This window comes from Dendrobates tinctorius, unplaced genomic scaffold, assembly GCF_039654945.1.
Source record: "Dendrobates tinctorius isolate UK_male_01 unplaced genomic scaffold, ASM3965494v1 ptg000250l, whole genome shotgun sequence".
Lineage (NCBI taxonomy): Eukaryota > Metazoa > Chordata > Amphibia > Anura > Dendrobatidae > Dendrobates > Dendrobates tinctorius.
Window position 1 is genome coordinate 62,666,807 of NW_027361917.1, and position 18,898 is coordinate 62,685,704.

General features: G+C 44.2%; 1 protein-coding gene across 2 annotated transcripts in view; it reads left to right on the forward strand.

The window, feature by feature from the left end:
• Positions 1-18,898, forward strand: part of ACOXL (acyl-CoA oxidase like) — a 756,489-nt gene that overhangs the window by 139,812 nt on the left and 597,779 nt on the right. The gene's annotated exons all lie outside the window — the stretch shown is intronic.

Genomic DNA, 18,898 nt, shown 5'->3' on the forward strand with positions numbered 1-18,898 from the left:
GTTTTACTGATTACAATTTTTGCTTTTTGTTAGCTTTGCAATCTCATAATAAAACATGGCATAGTGTGCCAGGATGGCATCACCTGTAACATTAGACATGTTTGTACTACTTTCTAATTACCTGTGGCTTAAGTTATATTGGTGATTTATAGAGATTCACAGCATGCTACAAATCTTGAGCTTCTCTGTTAAGGTTTGATTTATTTACAAATCATGAAGGAATTAGTATAGTACATATACAGTGGGTACGGAAAGTATTCAGACCCCTTTAAATTTTTCACTCTTTGTTTCATTGCAGCCATTTGGTAAATTCAAAAAAGTTCATTTTTTTCTCATTAATGTACACTCTGCATCCCATCTTAACTTTAAAAAAAACAGAAATGTAAAAATGTTTGCAAATTTAGTAAAGAAAAACTGAAATATCACATGGTCATAAGTATTCAGACCCTTTTGCTCAGTATTGAGTAGAAGCACGCTTTTGAGCTAGTACAGCCATGAGTCGTCTTGGGAATGATGCAACAAGTTTTTCACACCTGGATTTGTGGATTTGTGCCATTCTTCCTTGCAGATCCTCTCCAGTTCCGTCAGGTTGGATTGTGAAAGTTGGTGAACAGCCATTTTCAGGTCTCTCCAGAGATGCTCAATTGGGTTTAGGTCAGGGCTCTGGCTGGGCCAATCAAGAATGGTCACAGAGTTACTCTGAAGACACTCCTTTGTTATTTTAGCTGTGTGAGTAGGGTCATTGTCTTGTTGGAAGGTGAACCTTCAGCTGGTTTACATCCAGGATATCTCTGTACTTGGACACATTCATGTTTCCTTCAATTGCAACCAGTTGTCCTGTCTCTGCAGCTGAAAAACACCCCCATAGCATAATGCTGTCACCACCTTGTTTCACTGTTGGGATTGTATTGGGCAGGTGATGAGCAGTGCCTAGTTTTCTCCACATAGACCAATTAGAATTATCACCAAAAAGCTCCATCTTCGTCTCATCAGAACAGAAAAACTCTATGCATGCTTTCATATGTCTTGCACTGAGAAGAGGCTTCCGTCGGGCCACTCTGCCATAAAGGCCCGACTGGTGGAGGGCTGCAGTGATAGTTGACTTTGTGGAACTTTCTCCCATCTCCCTATTGCATCTGTGGAGCTCAGCCACAGTGATCTTGGAGTTGTTATTTACATCTCTCACCAAGTCTCTTCTCCCACGATTGCTCAGTTTTGCTGGGCGGCCAGGTCTACGAAGACTTCTGGTGGTCCCAAACTTCTTCTATTTAAGGATTATGGAGGCCACTGTGCTCTTAGGAACCTTGAGTACTGCCGAGATTGTTTTGTAACTTTGTCCAGATCTGTGCCTTGCCACAATTCTGTCTCTGAGCTCCTTGGCCAGTTCCTTTGACCTCATTATTCTCATTTGGTCTGACATGCACTGTGAGCTGTGAGGTCTTATATAGACAGGTGTGTGCCTTTTACAAATCAAGTCCTAGCAGTTTAATTAAACACAGCTGGACTCCAGTGAAGGAGTAGAACCATGTCAAGGAGGGTCACAAGGACATGGACAGCATGTGACTTAAATATAAGTGCCTGAGCAAAGGGTCTGAACACTTATGACTGTGATATTTCAGTTTTTCTTTTTTAATAAATTTGCAAAAATTTCTATTTCTGGGTTTTTTTCAGTCAAGATGGGGTGCAGAGTGTACATTAATGAGAAAAAAATGAACTTTTATGAATTTACCAAATGGCTGCAATGAAACAGAATGAAAAATTTAAAGGGGTCTGAACACTTTCCGTACCCACTGTACTGATCACAAGAGCATGGCAAGCAAATTCACAAGGAATTTCTTACATTGGTTTAATTTAATATAAAAATATAAGATTCAATTAATATACTATCAAAGGCAGCAATTAAAATGGTATAGAATCAAATACTTTTTAATTACAATATTGCAAAACGATCTGGATAAGATAACTGAATGGGCAACCACTTGGCAAATGACATTTAATGTAGATAAATGTAAAGTAATGCACCTATGGTGGAGTAATCCTATTGCTGCATATACATTAAATGGGAGTATACTCAGGACTATAGATCAGGAGAAGGACTTGGGTATTCTGGTTACAAGTAAGCAGAGCTGCAGTACTCAATGTCAAGCAGCAGCTGCAAAAGCAAACAGGATTTTAGGATGTATAAAAAAAGAGAAAATCCCACTATCCAAATATATTATTACCCCTTTATAAATCACTTGTAAGGCCACATCTAGAATATGGGATCCAGTTTTGGGCTCCACATTTAAAAAAGATATTCAGAAATTAGTTCAAAGGCGGGCAACTAGATTATTACAAGGGATGGAAGGCCTTTCATAGGAAGAGAGGATGGAAAAGTTGGGCTTGTTTAGCTTAGTAAAAAGACACCTCAGAGGAGATCTCATTTACATGTATAAATATACAGTGCCTTGCGAAAGTATTCAGCCCCCTGGAACTTTTCAACCTTTTCCCACATATCATGCTTCAAACATAAAGATACCAAATGTAATTTTTTGGTGAAGTAGAACACAATTGTGAAGCGGAACGAAATTTATTGGTTATTTTAAATTTTTGATGAAATTCAAAAACTGAAAAGTGGGGCGTGCAATATTTTTCGGCCCCTTTAACTTAATACTTTGTTGCGCCACCCTTTGCTGCGATTACAGCTGCAAGTCGCTTGGGGTATGTCTATCAGTTTTGTACATTGAGAGACTGAAATTCTTGCCCTTTCTTCCTTGGCAAACAGCTCGAGCTCAGTGAGGTTTGATGGAGATCGTTTGTGAACAGCAGTTTTCAGCTGTTTCCACAGATTCTCTTGGATTCAGGTCTGGACTTTGACTTGACCATTCCAACACCTGGATTCGTTTATTTGTGAACCATTCCATTGTAGATTTTGCTTTATGCTTGGGATCATTGTCTTGTTGGAAGACAAATCTCTGTCCCAGTCTCAGGTCTTTTGCAGACTCCAACAGGTTTTCTTCAAGAATGGTCCTGTATTTGGCTCCATCCATCTTCTTCCCATCAATTCTCATCTTCCCTGTCCCTGCTGAAGAAAAGCAGGCCCAAACCATGATGCTGCCATCACCATATGTGACAGTGGGGATGGTGTGTTCAGGGTGATGAGCTGTGTTGCCTTTATGTCAAAACATATTGTTTGGCATTGTTGCCTAAAAGTTCGGTTTTGGTTTCATCTGACCAGAGCACCTTCTTCCACATGTTTGGTGTGTCTCCCAGGTGGCTTTTTGCAAACTTTATACAACACTTTTTATGGATATCTTTGAGAAATGGCTTTCTTCTTGCCACTCTTCCATAAAGGCCCAATTTGTGCAGTGTACGACTGATTGTTGTCCGATGAACAGACTGTCCCACCTCAGCTGTAGATTTCTGCAGTTCATCCAGAGTGATCATGGCCTTTTGGCTGCATCTCTGATCAGTCTTCTCCTTGTTTGAGATGAAAGTTTAGAGGGACGGCCGGGTCTTGGTAGATTTGCAGTGGTAGGATACTCCTTCCATTTCAATATGATCACTTGCACAGTGCTCCTTGGGATGTTTAAAGTTTTGGAAATCATTTTGTATCCAAATCTGGCTTTAAACTTCTCCACAACAGTATCACGGTCCTGCCTGTTGTGTTCCTTGGTCTTCATGATGCTCTCTGTGCTTCAAACAGAACCCTGAGACTATCAAAGAGCAGGTGCATTTATACGGAGACTTGATTACACACAGGTGGATTATATTTATCATCATTAGTCATTTAGGACAACATTGGATCATTTAGAGATCCACAATTAACTTCTGGAGTGAGTTTCCTGCACTGAAAGTAAAGGGGCCGAATAATATTGTACGCCCCACTTTTCAGTTTTTGAATTTCCGCAAAAATTAAAAAAAAACAATAAATTTCATTCAACTTCACAATTGTGTCCCACTTGTTGTTGATTCCTCACCAACAATTTACATTTGGTATTTTTATGTTAGAGGCATGATATGTGGGAAAAGGTTGAAAAGTTCCAGGCGGCCGAATACTTTCGCAGGGCACTGTATGTGTGGTCAGTACAAAACACTGGCTCATGGCTTATTCCTTCCAGAGCCCTTGCTTAGGACCAGGGGGCACTCATTAGGGTATGTGCACACGGAGTTTTTTGGCTCTGCGGATTTTGTAGTGAAAACCGCAGATAAATCCTGCGGTTTTACGCCTCATAATGGATTAGGTGTGAAACCGCAGCGTTTCTGCACAAAAGAATTGACATGCTGCGGATTGTAAACCGCAGCAAAACCGCGCGGAAAAATCCGCAGCATGTGCACAGCGTTTTTTAATTTCCATAGGAAATAAAGGTACTGTACAACACAGCAAAAATCTGCTGTGTTTCCGCAGGTCCAAAACCGCTGCGGAAACGCAGCAGAATTCACAGCGTGTGCAGATACCGTCAGGCTGTGTGCACACGATGCAGATTTGCAGCGGATTTCACCGCGCAGAAATGTTGCATATCCGCATTGTGATGTACAGTAGCCTTAAAATCAATGAAAAAACTGCTGTGCAGACGCTGCGGATTTTTCCGTTCGGTTTTCCTGCGGTACAAAATCCGCAGCATGTTACTTTTGAGCGGTTTTCCATCTCCCCTGTCACCAAATCCGCAGGGGGAAAACCGCACAAAACCGCAAGAAAACCGCATGAAAAATGGAAGAAATCCGCAGGAAAAATGCAGGTCATTTGACCTGCGGATTTCTTCCATTCTGTGCGGAAAAATCTGCAGGGCCAAAAAGTACGTCTGCACTCAGCCTCAGGGGTAGAAGAAAGGTGATTCTGGGAGCTAATCAGGAAAGAGTTATTTACAGCTACAGCAGTCAGACTGTGGAATGCCGACCACAAGAGGTACAGTGCCGGCAAAAAAAATCTTTACACTTGCGCAGCAAAAAAAAACTTTACATATAAAATCCACATCATAATTTCACTTTTTAAAAGTGTACACAATGGGGGAGATAATAAAAACCTGTCTAATATTAAAGCTGGCTTTGTTGCAAATATCAACCAATCAACGCTCAGTTTTCACTTCTCTGGTAAAGCGAAAGCTGTACTCTGGTTATGTGCAGCTCAGTCAGTTTTGCTATTAGGCAGTCTTTTATTATCTATCTCCCTCAGTTTTTTATTATCTCCCACAATGGGTCGAAAGAAGCTTAAAATGGAAGAGAAATCCCGTGCCTTGGCTCTGCTCGAGAAGGGGGATTCGGTGATTGCTGTAGCTAGAGATCTGGGAGTGTCAAGAGAAGCAATTTATCAGCTGAAGCGGTCGGCAGCATCATTGCCTTCTGGGATGGTACCACAGAGGAAGTCAGGCTCTGGCGCACCTAAGAAGACTTCACGAAGGACTGATAAGCTTCTGGAGCGTGAAGTGATGTCACACCCTTCTATAACTGCTGTTGAACTAAAAAACAAGTACCCTATGCTCCTCCAGAACATCGCAACTAGGACAATTGGTCACTGCCTGCAGAAGGACCTGGGTCTACCAAGTTGCCGTGCCGCAAAGAAGCCCCTGCTCACAGCAGCAATGAAGAAGAAAACGCTTGCCTTTTGTAAGAAATATCAAGATTTGGCATCTGAAGAGTGGAAGAAAGTGATGTTTAGTGATGAGAGCACTTTCAGGCTGGTCAGGGGAGGCTCAAAGGTTGTGTGTTGTCCGAGTACCGTGTCACGGTATGACCCAAAATGTACAGTCAAGACTGTTAAACACCCTGACAGCGTGATGGTGTGGGGTGCATTCAGTGGAAGCATGGGCAGGGCAGGTTTGTACTTCCTTCCCAAGAATGTAACTATGAAAGCAAGCAATTACATTACTGTTTTGGAAGAACACATGCTTACTTTTTGGGTCATACATCAGTGTGATTACTTTATGCATGATGGAGCCCCTGTCCACAAAGCCAAGGCCGTGAGAAAGTTTCGCAGTGACCATAACATTAACATTTTAGAGTGGCCAGGTAATTCCCCTGACCTTAACCCCATAGAAAATGCCTGGAATTTAATGAAAAACAAGGTTCAAGAGACACGACCCAGCAACATCAACAATCTAAAGGAGGTGCTGAAGACACTGTGGGTAAAGATGGACTCCGCATACTTAGCCAGCCTTGCTGAATCCATGCCTAAACGACTGCAGATGGTGATAAAATGTAAGGGTGACATGACAAAATACTAATTGCAATAAAATATCCACAATAAAACACTCGAATCCACTTGAATATTAAGATTTTGTGATTTCATTGAACTTGTAAAGATTTTTTTTTGCCGGCACTGTAGTAAGGGCAGCCACTATGACAGGTTTTAAAATAGGGCTGGATGATTTTCTCAATACACACAACTTTGTTATAACTTTTGTTATAGTTAATTTAGTGACAAAATGTACAATTGGTGGAGAAAGGTTGTACTTGATGGAGCTAGGTCGTTTTTCAACCTATGTAACTATGTAATTGTAACGTGCTGCGGAATATGTTGGCACTATATAAAATAAAATTATTATTCTAAATAATAAGAGTCCACACAGGAAAACAGCTGCTTGGTTATACAGTACCAAAAATGGTCCCAGATGGTCCCAGTTACCAATATGTCTTGGAAAAAACTGAATTGCTACAAACGTGTATTAAAGAGAGCCATGCGAGGTATGGCAGTATAAAGAATTTAGTAATAATCATTATAGAGGATGATTTGAACAAAGTAATTCAGTTTAACATACCAAAACAACAGCCTAGAAATAAACAATGGAAATGATGATAAAGATGTAGAGAAGTACTGACAAAAGCCTGACCTTGCCGGATGTGCATTTCACACCAGATGCTTTGTCAGGGGGTCATTGGATCAGCCATTGAGTCTTCTGTTCTAAGCAGAGTTGTGCGTGCAATCATTGCTTTTCTGTCAAGTGAGATTTCACGCATCTAACCTTTATGTCCAACATACTCTAAATACCGTATTTTCCGCTTTGTAAGACGCACTTTTTTTCCCCCAAAATTGAGGGGAAAAAGGGGGTGCGTCTTACAAAGAGGATATACATTTGCGCTGCCACTGAGGGTACTTGCCGCGGCACTCTGTGCCCTGATGCTGCCGCTGCGCTGTCCGCCACCGCCGCGCTCCTGTCCCCCGGTGGTTTCTTCCGCCCCACCGCCGCCGCCTCGCTCTGTCCCGTTCAGCGTGGGGGGGTCTCTGTCGCTCCATGCCTGCTTTCTTCCTGGAAAATGGCCGCCGCGCATGCGCAGACGGACATCTCATCACCCGAGATTTCAGTGCCGAGATGTCCGTCTGCGCATGCGCGGCGGCCATTTTCCAGGAAGAAAGCAGGCATGGAGCGACAGAGACCCCCCCACGCTGAACGGGACAGAGCGCGGCGGCGGCGGTGGGGCGGAAGAAACCACCGGGGGACAGGAGCGCGGCGGAAGAAACCACCGGGGGACAGGAGCGCGGCGGTGGCGGACAGCGCAGCGGCAGCATCAGGGCACAGAGTGCCGCGGCAAGTACCCTCAGAACGGGACAGAGCGCGGCGATGGCGGCAAACACCGGGGGATAGGAGCGTGGCGGTAAGAACCGGGGGACAGAGCGTGGTGGTGGCGGTAAGAACCGGGGGAGAGCGCGGCGGTGGTGGCAAGCAGGCATCAGGGGGGACAGCGTGGCGGTGGTGGCAAGCACTGGGGGACAGAGTGCGGCGGTGGTGGCAAGCAGGCACCGGGGGACAGAGCGTGGCGGTGGTGGCAAGCATCAGGAGACAGAGGGCGGCGGCAGTAACAGACACCGGCAGCGGCACGCTGCACATCAAAACACCCCCTCATCCCAGCAGCAATGTTCCACTCCGGCCTCCTCCATCACCACCCCTGGTAAGCAATAAGACCGCATGGATTATAAGATGCACCACCATTTTATTAAAAATAAAGTTTTTTTCCTATTTTTCTCCTCAAAATTTGGGGTGCGTCTTATAATCCGGAGCGTCTTATAAAGCGAAAAATACGGTAAGTTACATCAGTGGACCCCAAACTCTCAGCTTGAGTGCCACATTCAGCGCTGAGAAATCTTCACCTCCCCTTCCCTGTAGTGACACCCAAGTATTAGAAGTATAATCACAACCAAAGCTTTCCAACAAAAGGCACATCAAAACTTTGTGCCCTTTTCCCTTATAAGAAGCATACCTGCATCTAGGGATTCCCACTTTACCCTAAATTTGGCATTCTCGCATTAGGCGCACTAACCACTCTGTTGCATCTAACTTCAAGCACCCATCTAACCGACAGTGTCCTGCCATTAAAAATGTCACCATCCGGAGATCTTCTCCCCATAGCTGTTTGCTGTGTTTGGTGTCAAGCGGGCAGATGACAGAGAGCCACATGTCATGGACCCATGAGCCGCATGTGGCTCCCGAGCCGCCGATTATATAATGAAGAGTTATTTGCCTTTTTCTGTTCTTATTGGTTGAAGGATAAGCAGAGTTTGTGATTGAAGAGCTATCATTTATGATTTCTGGAGCTGTCACTTAAAATATTTTTCTCTGAAAACGTATAAACTTAGGCCTATTTCAGACCAGCATTATACGGATAGAATCCAAGGGTTCATGTTACAACGCCAACGCAGATACACCAATATTACATCCACTATTAACTGCCATGTTTAGCAAAGAATATTTGGCTATTTTCAAAACACCAATAGAAGTCAGTGAAGAAGGCCGAATACCCATGGTTTTTAGTTTAGGTTCAACGGAGCATTTAAAATATTGGTTTCAAGGAAATACATGGTTAACCTACTCTTTTCGATTTTCAGATTAGTATGACAAAGTGAAAACACCACCTGCACTTCATTGTTTGCATTATAGTGTTGTAGAAACTGCCTTGGGTGACCATGGAGATACATTTTCGTTAGTTTGACAGAGTTTAATTTCTTTGGGACACGCTGACCATATACTGATGTCACTCATGTTTGTGCTGAAGCTTTTAAACCAAATATGTAACATATTTTTTTTTTTTTTTTTTTTTTACAATTGGAACTTTTTTTTTCCTTTTCTATTTTTTTTTTTTTTTCCTGTTTATAGATTTCCAGTATTAGAAAAACTTGGCTACTTTCTTTTAGCAACACCACTACCCATGACCTTGGGCTGTGTCTGGTATTGCAACTTGGCCTGTTAAAGTGAATGGAGATGAGCTGCAATACACACTTGCATAACATAATTCAAACAGTCTAAATAATAATAATAATTGATAATAAAAAGTTCAAGTTCTCTTCCTCCTTAAGACTATTTACGTATGTAAATTTCCAGAGGAGCATTGCATGGCTCTTAAGTCTCCTGTTTGAGACCTTTCATCTAGCCAAATATCACAGCTCCTGCTCTTCACTGATGAAGGTGCAATCACTCAAAACGTGTGTGCAAATAGTTTCTGGTTTGTCTTCTTAATCCCTTAAAGACCGCCTATACGCCTTTTAACGGCGGTAATTGAGTGTACTAAAACCACAGCGCCGTTAATTCACGGCGCTGTGGAGAAAGTACATAGCGCCCCCCAGTGTCGGATTTTCTCCCGGGTCTCGGCTGCCAGGGGTAGCCGAGACCCCAGAGAACATGAATCGGTCGTTTTTTACCGACCCCGCTTTTGCGATCGCCGTTATTAACCCTATAACGGCAACAAAAAAAAAAAAAAATAAAAAGCCACGATTATGCATTAAATTTCTCTTTCCCTGATCCCCCCGCCCGGTACCTCTCCGTGGTCCTCACTTCCCTCCCGGTGGTCCCGCGTCCTCCGATGGGCGCCGCCATATTGAAAATGGCAGTCGCATGCACAGTGCGCCCGCCGGGAATCTGCCGGCTCCGGCTGGCAGATTCCATTCATTATTTTGATCACTATGATAAACGATCATAGTGATCAAAATAAAAAAAATAGTACATAACCCCCCCAGTTTATCACCCCCTTATATAGGCAAACATAATGAAATAAAGAAAATATTTATTTTTCAGTTTTCCATTAGGGCTAGGGTTAGGGCTCGGGTTAGGGTTGGGCTTGGGCTAGGGTTAGGGCTCGGGTTAGGGTTGGGCTAGGGCTAGGGTTAGGGTTGGGTTAGGGTTGAGCTAGGGTTAGGGTTGAGCTAGGGTTGGGCTGGGGTTATGGCTAGGGTTAGGGTTGGGCTAGGGTTAGGGTTGGGCTAGGGTTAGGGTTGGGCTAGGGTTAGGGTTGGGCTAGGGTTAAGGTTGGGCTAGGGTTAGGGTTGGGCTAGGGTTATGGCTAGGGTTAGGGTTGGGCTAGGGTTATTGCTAGGGTTAGGGTTGGGTTAGGGTTGGGCTAGGGTTGGGCTAGGGTTGGGCTAGGGCTAGGGTTAGGGCGAACTAGGATTAGTGTTGTGAGCTCATTTTCTCATTCACCTTTGATGTCCGATGAACCTCCCTCTGCTGGTGAAGGGAGATCGTGAAACTGATTTGGATGGGAGAGACCTGTCACCTGAACAGGTGGATTGCGATTGGACATCCGGAATCTCTGAGTGGATATAAGGCAGCCGACGCCCTGTAGGGTTGCTGGTAATTTCTCTGCTCTGAGCTCTGGCCTCCAGTTCAGTTCCTGTCTTCTAAAGCTAAGTTTTGCTCTGTTATTGTTCCATGAGATTTTGTCTGATTTGCTTGTTTTATGTTCAGCCAGCCCCGGCTGAGGCTTTGCTGAATTTCCATTTTTGTCCCTGATCGGTTAACTCTCTTTTTCTCTGTCTTCAGAATATATCGGAGTGCTGATATAGGGATTTTGAAGTCTAGTGACTTCAGGGCCGTTTTTGCTATCAGACGTGTTGGGACATTTTTGGTAGGGTTTTTGCGGATTGCAGCCAGCATCTTTTCTGTCCTTTCCTATCTATTTAGTTGGGCCCCATCGTTTGCTCTGCCTGTCTTTCTGTCTGTGTTTGTGTTTTCATCTGTTTCACCGACAATGCATGTTGGGGGCTGTCTATTGCTTTGGGGTCTGCTCTGGGGCAGTTTAGATTTCCCCTTTCTTTAGGCTTATTTAGTTCTCCGGCCGTGACGTGGCGTCTAGGACCATCGTAGGCACGCTCCACGGCTACTGTTAGTTGTTGTGAATAGGATCAGGGGTCTGCAATCTGCTAGCTACCAACCTCTCCGGTTTTATGGACTTAGCTTGCATTTTTGTTTTTTCCTCCTCCGGTGACTCATTCATAACAGATTAGCGTTAGGATTAGGGATTAGGGTTGGGATTAGGGTTAAGGCTGGAGCAAGAATTGAGGGGTTTCCACTATTTACCAACTTTGGGGGTCTAAAAATTGTGGTCTAAAAAAATCACTTTTGTGGAAATAAAAAAGACTTTTTATTTTCACGGCTCTGCGTTTATAAACTTCTGTGAAGCGCTTGGGGGTTCAAAGTGCTCACCACACATCTAGATAAATTCCTTAGGGGGTCTAATTTCCAAAATGGGGTCACTTGTGGGGGGTTTCCACTGTTTAGGCCCATCTGGGGCTCTGCAAACGCAACATGATGCCCGCAGACCATTCCATCAGAGTCTGCATTCCAAAATGGCACTCCTTCCCTTCCTTAGGGTTAGGGGTGTGTTGGGATTAGGGTTAGGGGTGTGTTAGGGTTAGGGCTATTGTTAGGGTTGGGATTAGGGTTAGGGGTGGGTTAGGGTTGGAGTTAGAATTGGGGGGTTTCCACTGTTTAAGCACATCAGGGGCTCTCCAAACGTGACCTGGTGTCTGATCTCAATTCCAGCCAATTCTGCGTTGAAAAAGTCAAACAGTGCTCCTTCACTTCCAAGCTCTCCCATGTGCCCAAACAGTGGTTCCCCCCCCACATATGGGGTATCAGCGTACTCAGGACAAATCGCACAATAACTGTGGGGGTATGATTTCTCCTGTTACCCTTGTAAAAATAAAAATTTGGGGGCGAAAAGATCATTTTTGTGGAAAAAAATGGATTTCTTATTTTCACGGCTCTACGTTATAAACTTCTGTGAAGCACTTGAAGGTTCAAAGTGCTCACCACACATCTAGATAAGTTCCTTAATGGGTCTAGTTTCCAAAATAGGGTCACTTGTTGGAGTTTTCCACTGTTTAGGCACATTAAGGGCTCTCCGAACGCAACATGGCATCCGATCTCAATTCCAGCCAATTCTGCATTGAAAAAGTCAAACGGCGCTCCATCCCTCGCGAGCTCTGCTGTGTGCTGAAAAAGTGGTTTACCCCCACATATGGGGTATCGGCGTATTCAGGAGAAATTGTACAACAAATTTTGTGGTTGATTTTCTCTTTTAAGACTTGTGAAAATAAAAAAAAATTGGTTAAATTTTTTGCAAAAAAAAAGTTAAATGTTAATTTTTTCCTTCCACATTGCTTTAGTTCCTGTGAAGCACTTAAAAGGTTAATAAACGTCTTGAATGTGGTTTTGAGCACCTTGAGGGATCTAGATTTTAGAATGGTGCTACTTTTGGGTATTTTCTGTCATGTGTACCCCTCAAAATGACTTTAAATATGATGTGGTCCCTAAAAAAAACATGGTTTTGTAAATTTTGTTGTAAAAATGAGAAATCGCTGGTCAACTTTTAACCCTTATAACGTCCTAACAAAAAAAAATTTTGGTTCCAAAATTGTGCTGATGTAAAGTAGACATGTGGGAAATGTTATTTATTAAGAAATTTATGTGACACATCTCTCTCATTTAAGGACATAAAAATTTAGTTTTAAAATTTCAAAATTTTCAAAATTTTCACCATATTTCCGTTTTTTTCATAAATAAACACAAGACTTATCGAATAAATTTTATCACTAACATGAAGTACAATATGTCACGAAAAAACAGTCTCAGAATCATCGGGATCCATTAAAGCGTTCCAGAGTTATAACCTCATAAAGGGACAGTGGTCAGAATTGTAAAAATTGGCCTGGTCAGTAAGCTGCAAACTGGCTCTGTCGCTAAGGGGTTAAACGAAGACATGTGACAAGGCTCTTTAAGGGTCGATATTGACTTTTATGATTGCTACATCCAGTAGGTGGCACTAAAGTTTGTCCTTTTCCTCTCTGAATATTAGGATACCGTATTTATCCAAAAAATAAGGCAGTCTTATATTATTTTTTGGTCTGAAAGTTGTTAGGGCGTATTTTCAGGGCATGTGTAATTTTTTTTCCATGAACAACAAATCTACATTTATTCTTCAACAAAAAAATTAGCATTTGTTCAAATATAATCATGTCATCATACACACGCTGCACATACACGTTTATTATACACACACTGCACACACACACTGCACATACACCTGTTTATACACACACACTGCATATACATATGTTTATACACACACTGCACATACATATGTTTATACACACACTGCACATACATATGTTTATACACACACACTGCACATACATATGTTTATACACACGCACACACTGCACATACACCTGTTTATACACACACACTGCACATACATATGTTTATACACGCACACACTGCACATACACCTGTTTATACACACACACTGCATATACACATGTTTATACACACACTGCACATACACATGTTTATACACACTCTGCACATACACATGTTTATACACACACTGCACATACACGTGTTTATACACACACTGCACATACACGTGTTTATACACACACTGCACATACACGTGTTTATACACACACTGCACATACACGTGTTTATACACAAACTCACTGCACATACATATGTTTATGCACACAGACACACACACTGCACATACACATGTTTATGCACACACACACTGTACATACATATGTTTATACACACACACTGCACATACCTGTTTATACACACACACACTGCACATACCTGTTTATACACACACACACTGCACATACATATGTTTATATACACACACTGCACATACATATGTTTATATACACACACTGCACATACATATGTTTATATACACACACTGCACATACACATGTTTATACATACAGACACACACACACTGCACATACACATGTTTATGCACACACACCCTGTACATACATATGTTTATACACACACACGTTTATACACACACACTGCACATACACATGTTTATACACACACACTGCACATACATGTTTATACACACACACACTGCACATACACATGTTTATACACACACACTGCACATACACATGTTTATACACACTGCACATACACGTTTATACACACACACTGCACATACACATGTTTATACGCACACACTGCACATACACATGTTTATACACACGCACACACTCCACATACACATGTTTATACACACGCACACACTCCACATACACATGTTTATACACACGCACACACTCCACATACACATGTTTATACACACGCACACACTCCACATACAGTTGTGGCCAAAAGTATTGACACCCCTGCAATTCTGTCAGATAATACTCAGTTTCTTCCTTAAAATGATTGCAAACACAAATTCTTTGCTATTATTATCTCGATTTAATTTGTCTTAAATGAAAAAACACAAAAAGAATTGTCCTAAAGCCAAATTGGATATAATTCCACACCAAACATAAAAAAGAGGGTGGACAAAAGTATTGGCACTGTTCGAAAAATCATGTGATGCTTCTCTAATTTGTGTAATTAACAGCACCTGTAACTTACCTGTGGCACCTAACAGGTGTTGGCAATAATTAAATCACACTTGCAGCCAGTTGACATGGATTAAAGTTGACTCAACCTCTGTCCTGTGTCCTTGTGTGTACCACATTGAGCATGGAGAAAAGAAAGAAGACCAAAGAACTGTCTGAGGACTTGAGAAACCAAATTGTGAGGAAGCATGAGCAATCTCAAGGCTACAAGTCCATCTCCAAAGACCTGAATGTTCCTGTGTCTACTGTGCGCAGTGTCATTAAGAAGTTTAAGGCCCATGGCACTGTGGCTAACCTCCCTAGATGTGGAAAAGAAAAATTGACAAGAGATTTCAATGCAAGATTGTGCGTATGTTGGATAAAGAACCTCGACTAACATCGAAACAAGTTCAAGCTGCCCTGCAGTCCGAGGGTACAACAGTGTCAACCCGTACTATCTGTCGGCGTCTCAATGAAAAGGGACCATATGGTAGGAGACCCAGGAAGACCCCACTTCTTACCCCGAGACATAAAAATGCCAGGCTGGAGTTTGCCAAAGCTTACCTGAAAAAGCCTAAAACGTTTTGGAAGAATGTTCTCTGGTCAGATGAGACAAAAGTAGAGCTTTTTGGGCAAAGGCATCAACATAGAGTTTACAGGAGAAAAAAAGAGGCATTCAAAGAAAAGAACACGGTCCCTACAGTCAAACATGGCGGAGGTTCCCTGATGTTTTGGGGTTGCTTTGCTGCCTCTGGCACTGGACTGCTTGACCGTGTGCATGGCATTATGAAGTCTGAAGACTACCAACAAATTTTGCAGCATAATGTAGGGCCCAGTGTGAGAAAGCTGGGTCTCCCTCAGAGGTCATGGGTATTCCAGCAGGACAATGACCCAAAACACACTTCAAAAAGCACTAGAAAATGGTTTGAGAGAAAACACTGGAGACTTCTAAGGTGGCCAGCAATGAGTCCAGACCTAAATCCCATAGAACACCTGAGATCTAAAAATGGCAGTTTGGAGAAGGCACCCTTCAAATATCAGGGACCTGGAGCAGTTTGCCAAAGAAGAATGGTCTAAAATTCCAGCAGAGCATTATAAGAAACTCATTGATGGTTACCGGAAGCGGTTGGTCGCAGTTATTTTGGCTAAAGGTTCTGCAACCAAGTATTAGGCTGAGGGTGCCAATACTTTTGTCTGGCCCATTTTTGGAGTTTTGTGTGAAATGATCAATGTTTTGCTTTTTGCTTCATTCTCTTTTGTGCTTTTTCATTTAAGGCAAATTAATTGATGATAATAATACCAAAGAATTTGTGTTTGCAATCATTTTCAGGAAGAAACTGAGTATTATCTGACAGAATTGCAGGGGTGTCAATACTTTTGGCCACAACTGTACACATGTTTATACACACACACACACACACACACTGCACATACATACACCTGTTTATACACACACACTTCACATACCTGTTTATGCACACACACACTGCACATACCTGTTTATACACACACACTGCATATACAGTACATATGTTTATACACACACACACACACACTGCACATACACATGTTTATACACACACACTGCACATACACATGTTTATACACACACACTGCACATACACTTGTTTATACACACACACTGCACATGCACATGTTTATACACACACTGTCACGCTCGCGCCTTGGCTGAATGGCGCGAGCCGGGGGGTTGTGGCCCCACTGTGCCACAAACCAGACTACCCTGGAAGGGGCGTAACTACGGCAGGTACCTTGGTCTTCACTGGAGCCTCTGATGGTGAGGTCAGGCTTGTGCGGCAGGTAGCTGCCAGGTGCCACTCCAGGGTGGTGTCTGGCTGTGGCTGCTGATCCCACTCGGGAACAGGACACCTGGACAGGTGCGAGTGACAGGCAGACTGAGACACAGGGCAAGAAGGTACGACAGATACAGGGCAAGCGGGCACGGCTTGAGACACAGGACAGGCGGGCACGGCTTGAGACACAGGATAGGCGGGCACGGCTTGAGACACAGGACAGGCGGGCACGGCATGAGAAGGAACAGGTAGGGACCTGTTCACACAGCAGGTATGGATGCAGGCAGGCAGGAGTGGAATATGGAGGAACGGGTTTGGACCTGTTCACACAGGAGGTGCAGGTATGGATGCAGGCAGGCAAGAGTGAAATAAGAAGAAACAGGTTTGGACCTGTTCACACAGGAGGTGCAGGTGAAGGCAGGAGTGGAGAGAGAAGCTGCAGAAAGAGGTTCTGCAGCGGCAGCAGGAGTGGAGCAAAGCTGAACCACAAGGTCTGTGGAGAGAAGCTGCAGCAAGAGGTTCTGCAGTGGCAGCAGGAACGGAGCAAAGCAGAACCACAAGGTCTGTGGAGAGAAGCTGCAGCAAGAGGTTCTGCAGCGGCAGCAGGAGCCGTGCAGACAGAGCGGCTAGAGTGCAGATGCACAGATAAAGCTGCGAGAGTGCAGATGCACAGACAGGGAGGACACAAGGAAAGACACAGCAGAGAAAGAACCACAAACAAGGAGACTGACAGACAGAGGTAAGTTCAGACAGAGACACAGGAACAAGATTCAAGGGCCAGGATATTCTGCCTCCTGGCAGGCAGACAAGGTACAAAGTGTATTCCTACAGAGAAGGAGATACACAGAACAGGGCCTGGCTTCCTCAGCAGCAAGATACTAACTGAGTGTAGACATTGCACAGGCCATGTTTCAGTGGGAGTGGTGAAACTAAATAGTCAAGGGCTCCAGGTGATTGGTCAGGGACAGATTACACAGGTGCACCCTGACTGCATAAGAACCAGAGAGTTCAGGCGCCGCCCCCCTATACACACACAGTCTGGAAACATGGAGAGCAGAGGCACAGAGCTGGCAACAGACAGAATTCACAGCATGGCTTGAAGCAGAAAGTAAGTTGGTGTGCGGGGGATGGGAGGCCATGCAGTGATGCAAGTAGGGTTGTTACAGTACCCCCCCTTTACGGCCCCTCTTCCTCAAGCCTGCCAGAATGACCAGAAGGAGGAGTACGGGACCAGACACAGTCCAGGTTGACACGACATCCTTCAGGTAGGGTGGAGTATGTGTGCCATCAGGAATCCCAGATTGCCCGGTTTCTTGGTGCCTAAGGGAGTCCGTTTCCAACACAGAGGGTACAAAGACTTCTTCCTCCAAATTGGCAAAAGGCGGGGACCAGGCAGCTTCAGACTTTGCCCCTACATCCGCCGGCCAGCTAGAAACAGCAGACACCTTCGCTGAGTCCGACCTTTAGCCCGACATGCCAGAAAAATTGGACCTCCTCCTCCTGGTTGGTGAGAAACGGAGATACGTGGGTCACTGTTCCAACCTCTTCACCCACCTGCCAAATGGAAGCTGGAGGCATACATACAGGGAGCCACTTCAGCCTGTTACCTTGAAAAAACTGGGCCTCCTCTACCTGGTTAGAGGGTGAGTGAAGCTCTGTCTCGGGACCTTCACCCCTAGGCCACAGGGGGGCTGAAGGCATACACTCTGGATCCATCTTCAACACTTTATCCTGAGGAAGACAATCAAGAGGCAGCAGTGCTCTTGGGAGCAGAACACTGGTATAGTCACTGGGGATGTGTGAGGAGACTGAGACCGCCTCCCCCTCTTCAGAGGCATCCTCACACCTTGACTCGGTGACTAGCAAACCAGGCGAAGAAGACGACCTTGCTGACTGAATGCGACGCACGGGAACCAGACACCTCTTGTCACTTGGTTGTTTCAAGTGTGGTGCATTGCTGGGTCTCCAAACATAAATGGGCATCAGGATCTCTGGTTCAGAATGACCCATGGGCATACCAGACTGCCAATGGAAGACGAACTTCTTCATATACAAAGCTCCGACCTGGAGCTGTAGTTGTCCTTGCAGGACTAGACTGTTCTCAAAGAGGGCTCGGCCACCTTTAGACGATGCCCACGCCGGGTTCTGTAGCTGAAGAATGGAGATCACACACCGACTCTGTATGGCTGGTGGCTCGAACACCCCAAAGCTCCCAGAAGGCAACGAAACAGTCATAGGCTTTAATGGAGAGGGAGGACTCTCGCCAGGGACAGCCTCTCCTACTGGCCCAGGGTTCTGGAGTACAGACTTCACAGGGCAGAGGCCAGACTCTGGCTGCAACTTGTCCCGCTTCTTTTTAGACTACTTGGATCGTGCACGGGAGGTCGCATCGGCAGACTTGGGAACAGATGATGGCTGGACGGTCATAGGTGGTTGAGATGTTTCACCCACAGGTTCCTCTTGTCTGGTCTGTCTCTGGAAGCTTGGAGGGGAAGAC